The sequence below is a fragment of the Vulpes lagopus genome, chromosome 12 (genome assembly GCF_018345385.1).
Source record: "Vulpes lagopus strain Blue_001 chromosome 12, ASM1834538v1, whole genome shotgun sequence".
NCBI lineage: Eukaryota > Metazoa > Chordata > Mammalia > Carnivora > Canidae > Vulpes > Vulpes lagopus.
The window spans coordinates 71,555,476-71,562,918 of NC_054835.1; the positions used below are offsets into that span (position 1 = coordinate 71,555,476).

The 7,443-nt window shown below is 38.5% G+C and overlaps 1 non-coding gene across 1 annotated transcript; it reads right to left on the reverse strand.

The window, feature by feature from the left end:
- Window positions 1–710: 710 nt before the first annotated feature.
- On the reverse strand, window positions 711–815 carry LOC121474311. The gene has a single exon (XR_005983329.1). It is a non-coding gene; the product is annotated as a U6 spliceosomal RNA (small nuclear RNA).
- Between the last annotated feature and the right edge of the window lie 6,628 nt (window positions 816–7,443).

Genomic DNA, 7,443 nt, shown 5'->3' on the forward strand with positions numbered 1-7,443 from the left:
CCTTGTATGTAGCTGTAGATGTTTTCTTTTATCCTAGTTCTTTTAGAATTCATTCTTTGTAATTGCTTTTTGTCATTTTAATTACTGAGTGTCTTGTTGTGGACCTCCTTGGGTTGATTTTTTTGGCAGTTCTCTATGCCTCCCTGATCTGAATTTATGCTTCTTTCCCCAAACTCGGGAAGTTTTCAGCCTTTATTTCTTCAAATAAAATTCTGCCCCCTTTGCTCTCTCTTCTTCTTCTGAGATTCCTATAATGCAAACATTATTACACTTAACAGAGTCAACTGAGTCTCCTAAAACTATTCTCATTTTGCATAATTTTTTCCCTCATCTACTTAGCTTAGTTACTTTCCATTACTCTGCCCTCCAGGCTATTGATTTATTCTTCTGCTTCTTCTAGCCTGCTCTTTATCCCATCTGCTATTTTAATTTCAGTTATTGTGTTCTTCATCTCTGATTGTTCCTTTTTATCTCTTTTTTTTTAAGTGTCCCACTAATGTCCTCTACTCTTTTCTCAAGTTGAATGAGTCTTTATTATCATTACTTTAAATTCTCGATAGGGCATATTGCTTATCTCTGTTTCGCCTAGGTCTCTTGCTATAATTTTATCCTATTCTTTGATTTTTGATATATTCTTCTGTTTGCTTATTTTGTCTAGGTCTCTTGTCTGTTTTTGTGTGTTAGGAAAGTCAGCTACATCAGTTGCTCTAAAAAATATGGAACACTTCATGTATTTGTGTGTCATCTTTGAGCAGGGGCCATGCTAATCTTTCTTTTCTTTTTTTAAAGATTTTATTTATTTATTAGAGACACAAAGAATGAGAGAGAGAGAAAGAGAGAGAGGCAGAGGGAGAAGCAGGCTCCATGTAGGGAGCCCAAGGTGGGACTCGATCCTGGGTCTCCAGGATCACGCCCTGGGCTGAAGGCAGCGCTAAACCACTAAGCCACTGGGGCTGCCCCATGCTAATCTTTTCTGTACAGTTCCAGTTTTTTAGTATATGTGCTTCCAAAGTGAGTACTTTAGTTCCTTTTTTGAAGTTGCCTTATCAAGTTGAATGAAACTCAATTTTATAAGCTTCCTTTCATTGTATAATAAAGAATTTCTCTGCTATTTTTCCTGAGTTCTTATGAGGGAGCTTCTTTCTAAATCCTTAGAATTTTTTTAGTGACAGGAGTGTTCTTGTTATTCACTGTGGGGCCCCAGCATTACCTCTGAGTTTATACTAACTCCTGGTGGAACCTTAGATGTTAGCATTGGGATTGGCCAAGTTGGAAAAAGGAACTGTATAATTAAAGGATTGAGCTTTGGTTCAGGGGATATTAACCTGACCTCCTGGCCTCTGGGGAAAAGAGAGGGGCTGGAGATTGAGTTCTGTCATGTGCTCAGTGATTATTACACCAAGGTTTAGTTGAACCCTGATATACATACATTGATGTGCTGGGAGTGTGACATGTCCTAGAGACATAGATGCTTTGTGATTCTTACCCTCGTAGACCTTGATCTCTTCATTTGGGTCTTTTTGACTTGTGTTCTTTGTAATGCAACTGTAATCCTAAGTTTAGCAGTTTCTTGAGTTCTGTGGATTATTCTAGTGAATTTATATGCAGCTCCAAGTCATTTATAGGACAGCAGTTATTTTCAGATCTTAATTGTTTTCTTGTGTATATATTTCCCTTGGCCAGATTCTAGAGGGGAGGAGAGTCAGTCAGCATGGGATTTGGGCAGAAAAGTTGCCTCAGTCCCTTGATATCCTTAATGATTTCTGATTTTTATTGTGATGTTGCAGACTAAGTATTATGTTATTATTCCATTTTACAGATGAGGAAGGTGAGACTCACAGATATTGGGAAGGAGTTATTATAGTTAAAACTCAAGGCTCTTACTGTGTATCATAAATGTGCCCTAAAAATTTCAGTTGTATGAACTGTTACATTATTACTTATTACTTCTATGTTGTCCTTCCTAACCCATAATCATAATAATAACAAAATCGCTAGCATTTGTATTATTTAATAATTGCTAAGAATTTTTCTAAGTTAGTGTGTACGTATGTGCATGTATGCATGTCTTGGTCTGTTTGGCTCCTATAACAAAATTCTGAAGACTGTGTAGTTTATAGACAACAGAACTTTACTTTTCACTATTCTGGGGTCTGGGAAGTCCAAAATCAAGGCACAGGAAGATTCAATGTCTGGTGAGGGTCCACTATTGTCAAGGGAGTTCTCTGATGCCTTTTTTATAAGGACACTAATTCCATCCTAATGACCTGATCACCTCCTAAGAGCCATACCTCTAAATATCATCACACAGTTGAGAAGTGGTGAAATCAGTATTTGAATCTAAGTTGATTGGCTGTGGTGTTCATATTCTTAGTCACTAAAGTATAATGCTTCTTAGAAAAATTGTGACAGCTGCTAATATACTGGGGCAATCACTGTGTGCCAGGCATAACACATGCCTGTGTTACCGTATTTAATTTCCTTTACCATCTCGTACTAGAATCTATTATTAACCCATTTTTTTAGATGAGGAAGCCAAACTACAGAGATATTAAATACTTGCTCAAGGCTATCAAGTTGGTTTAGCAGAGCTCACACTGCTGTGCAAAAGAATCATCCCAGTTCTCTAACTTGCTCAAGGAAGAATATTTAGGTTGACAAGACTAGCCAAGAGGAGGGTAGTTTCCCCTTTGTGGACCTTGTAGAAAGAAAAAGAGAGAAATGAGTAGGGGTACTATTGAGAATTGCTCACATATGCCCTTAAGTTAAGACACCAGAGATAATTCATAGATGGGAAGATATCCCTGAGTTACTTGTGGCCAACATTAGAATAGTAAATCCTCCATCCTTGTGGGAATATGTGTTGAGGAGCTCCTTTCCAGTTTACAGTTCTGAGAGGATTGTCAAGTGCCTGGTGTTCCTCTTGTTTCTGCCTCTCCAGGCAGCCAAAAGACAGATTAGGCTGCAGTTTTTGCTGAAGATGGCCATTCTGCAGGTTGTTCATACATGTGATAGGTGTATTTTTTTTCTCACGCCATTCTGCTGTGGACAGGAATTACTGACTTACACCCTCTCTGTCACATCTTTTCTACTTTCACAGTCTCTGTTTACAGATCCTAGAGGATCAAACCTTACTTTTATAAAACTGCAACTTAACAGGCTTTTACCATGAAAGGAAGACAAACCTTTTAAAATATATATCTTTTAATTGTTTCATTTAGGAAGAGAAAGAATAAACTATAAATAATTTTTACACGGTTGTGTACACAGATAATTATTTCTCTAAAAAGAGTAATAGAGACAACAAAGTATGCCTAGTGGGGTGCACAGCAGTGTGCTGGCAATATTGATCTGGGGACTGGAAGCTTGTTATCAGATAAGAAATTAAAAGGAGGAACCGTGCAGCTCACTCATACTCTGTGTGAGCACACGGCATCTGTGCTCTGGGTTCAATGCTGGCTTCCCATCTGCTTGGTGACACAATTTAAGGAGTCAAGGTGGAGACTGTGATCTATGAGCTCATGGTGATTGGATCTTCATTCCTGAACTGTGCCTCTTTCTCAGCAGGGGCTGGTGACAGCTGAAATACTAAAGTCCTCTTGGGAAGAATTCTATATCGGGACTCTTCAGGCAGGGAGGTCCCAGGAGAGGGCCATCAGAGGTAGAATGAATGTCCTTTTTATCCTGCAGCAGCCTAAATATGTTGACTTTCACTGGCCCCTGGCAGAGTTGTCAGGCACTAACATTTGGCTTAATTTAGTGATGACAGTTCCGGAATAAGGGAAGGTAGGTAAAAGCCAAACTGACAGGGGAATGGGCTCAGCGTCCTTTCTTCTTTTCTTGTTTCCCACTCCAACACCTCCTCTTGAGTTTTCTTTCTCAGTTAAATTTTTTAGTTGGTCCCAGCACCATTTATGCTGTCATCCTGTCTGGTAGCCCTGGAATCATTTTCTACTTCTTTTTTATTTCCCATGTCCATTAGCCATCTCAGTCTGGCATGTGACTTTTGAACCTTTTTTTCAGAAGAGACCATCCCTTCTGTAATTGAGATCTGTCCTAGATCAGATTATTCTCATAAGAGAGCTTCCTAACCAGTTTCTCTACCATCAGTGTAGCCTTCTCCAATTTAAGAACAATACAGATTCCAGAATGGTTTTTCTAAAGTGGTGGCTCTCAAACTTTTCTGCGTATCTGTATGACCAGGGAGCTTTTAAAACTGATGTCCAGACCATACCTTATACCATTAAATCAGGATCTCTTTGAGTTGGACCTTGGCAGTGGCATTTTTCTATATCTCCCTGAATGAATCCAGTGTATGGTCATATCTGAAATCATTGTCTGATCATATCTAATTCTGTTTTTCTTGCTCAGAAATTTTTAACGGCTTTTCATTACCTGCAGAATTGAAAGCTTGTATTCCTTAACTTTGAATTTCTAGCCCTTTATGATCTGGCCCTAACTACTATTTTTGTTTATTTGTTTTTAATTCTTTATTTAAATTCAATTTAATTAACATATACTGTATTATTAGTTTCCAGGGTAGAATTTAGTGATGCATCAGTTGCATGTAACATGCAATGCTCATTATGTCAAATGCCCTCTTACTGCTCATTCCCTACCCGCAACCCTCAGTTTGTTTTCTAGTTTCTAGACATGTGATGGTGTAATTTTTCCTCATGCCATTATGCTGTGAACAGGAATTACTGACTTATACCCTCTCTGTCACATCTTTTCTACTTTCACAGCCTCTGTTTATAGATCCTAGGGGATCGAAACTTACTTTTACAGAACTGCAACTTAACACGCTTTTGCCATGAGATGAAGATATAAATCTTTTTAAAAATACATCTTTTAATTGTTATATTTGGAAAAAGAAATAAATCTCATCTCCAGCAACCCTAGTTTGTTTTTCTAGAGTTCAGTATCTCTTATGGTTTTCCTCCCTCTCTATTTTCATATTATTTTATTTATCCTTCCCCTCCCCTATGTTCATCTGTTTTGTTTCTTAAATTCTACATATGAGTGAAATCATATGGTATCTGTCTTTCTCTTACTGGCTTAATTCACTTAATACCCTCTAGTTCCATCTGTGTTGTTGCAAATAGCAAGATATCATTTCTTTTTGATGGCTGAGTAATACTCCATTATATATATGTGATATATATATGTGATATATATTATCTCTACCATCAGTGTAACACATATAATATATGTGATATGTTATATATATATATATATCACATCTTTATTCATTCATCTGCTGATGGACATCTAGGCTCTTTCCATATTTTGACTATTGTGGACATTGCTGCTATAAACATTGGGGTGCATGGGCCCCTTTGAATCTCTATGTTTGTGTCCTTTGGATAAATATCTAATAGTGCAATTGCTGGGTCAGAGGTAGTTCTATTTTAAAATTTTTGAGGAACTTCCATACTGTTTTCTAGAGTGACTGCACCAGTTTACGTTCCCATGACAGTGTAGAAGGTTTTGCTTTTCTCTGCATCCTGGCCAGCATCTGTTGTTTCCTGAGTTCCTCACCACTATTTTTAATCCTTTCTCTGCATCATTCTAGTTCTGGCTCTAATCTACTATCTTGGGTTACTCATTATTCCTTTCGTGTGCCATGCCCTTTCTTGCCTCAATGATCTTGCTCATACTTTTTCTTCTTCTAAGATTGCTATTCTGTCATTCATTGATCCAGACGGTATTTTTACTATTTGCTGTGTTAGGACACCCTGTCAGACAATGGTGAACAAAAGAAGATGCTGTCCTCAGCCTCTTAGATCTTAGAGATCTACTATAAATGTACAGTTGTTACTGTGACAGATACACAACAGAGGTATACTGTGCCATAAGGGCTTATAGTGTGGGGCTCATCTACTTAGAGTAATGAAGGGTTTCTCCTGAGAAAGAGATGCCTGAGATTCCTTAGGGTATTTCTAGGCTAAAGAAATCAAATTAGGTTTCTTACCTTGAAAAGGAAAAGAGAAAAGCATGATTGTAATAAACTCTTCTAGGATGAGTTCTTTTGGCAGAGGGAATGGTATGAACAGTGGCAGGAGGGTGCTTGGCAAGGACACAGACTAAAAGAAGAGCTAGGTATCCTGACCAGATAGAGCAAGGGAGAGAACATGGTGATGTGAGGTGAGGCTGGAGGGGAGATGGGGCAGACAGTTCAGGGCCCATAATCCTATTCATGTACTTTTGTTCTAAGAGCAACGGGAAGCTACTGAAGGGTTTTTGGCAAGGGGATATGGTGTTCTTGTTTTTGTTTGTTTGTTTTTAGAAGATACCCCTGGGTGCTGGTTGAAGAATAGACCAGGACAAGCATATTGAGCACAGTAGATGTGGATAGATCGAGTGGTAGTTAATTAGTAGTCCAGGCCAGAGAGTTGTGACTTAAAGGGTTTGCTCCCAGGTCATCTCTTTGAGGTGAAGCTCATCCAGAGGAAGAGGGGGTGAGGGTAAAAGTTAGACTGGACTGTCCATGGGTTTCATTACTACATTACAAACTACCCAGATGATGAGGCCTTCTTGATCTCTGGATCAGGATGAGTGATACGTTCTATAAGCATCACTCTTTTGTTTCCCAAAAGCAGAGATTTTTTCCTACTCATTCTCACATTATGAACATTCAGTGCTCACTGAAATGAGAAAGAGAATATAGATTTCTAGAGCCAGATAGCTTAGATGGGACTTGTAGCTTCGCTACTTCTTAGTTCTATGACTTTGGGCAAATTAACTTCTGTTTTTCTGCCTTGATTTCCTCATTCCCTTCAAAAGGTTGTTGTATTGAAGGAGTTCATAAAATGTACTTAAGCAATGCCTGGTACACGGTAGATACTACATTTGTGTTTGCCATTATGATTATTATTACTATTATCATTAATAAGAGCTTTTTTCTCATTTTGTCACAATCTGGCTGCTTTAGGAAAAAGCTTGAGAGGAAGTAAAAAGACTCTTCCCTCCTCTCACATGATGTCTCTCTCTTTTTTTTTTTAAAGACTTTATTTATTTATTCATGAGACACACACAGAGAAAGAGGCAGAGACATAGCCAGAGGGAGATGCAGGCTCTCTGAAGGGAGCCCAATGAGGGACACAATCCCAGGACCCCGGGATCACACCCTGAGTGAAAGGCAGACACTCAACCACTGAGCTACCCAGGTGCCCTGATTTCTAGGGTATTTGTGTAGGGAGACTTTGTATTGTCTCCAATTTGCTCACTGTGTTAGAGATTTTGATGGTTAATTTTATGTAGCAATTTGACTAGACAATGGTGTACCCAGAAATTTGGTCAGATGTTATTCTGGGTGTGTTGTGAAGTGTTTCTGGGTGAGGTTACCATTAGAAATGGTAGACTGAATAATGCATATTGCCTTCTCTAAGGTGGATGGATCTCATCCAATTAGATGAGGGCCTAAATAAAATAAAATAAAAG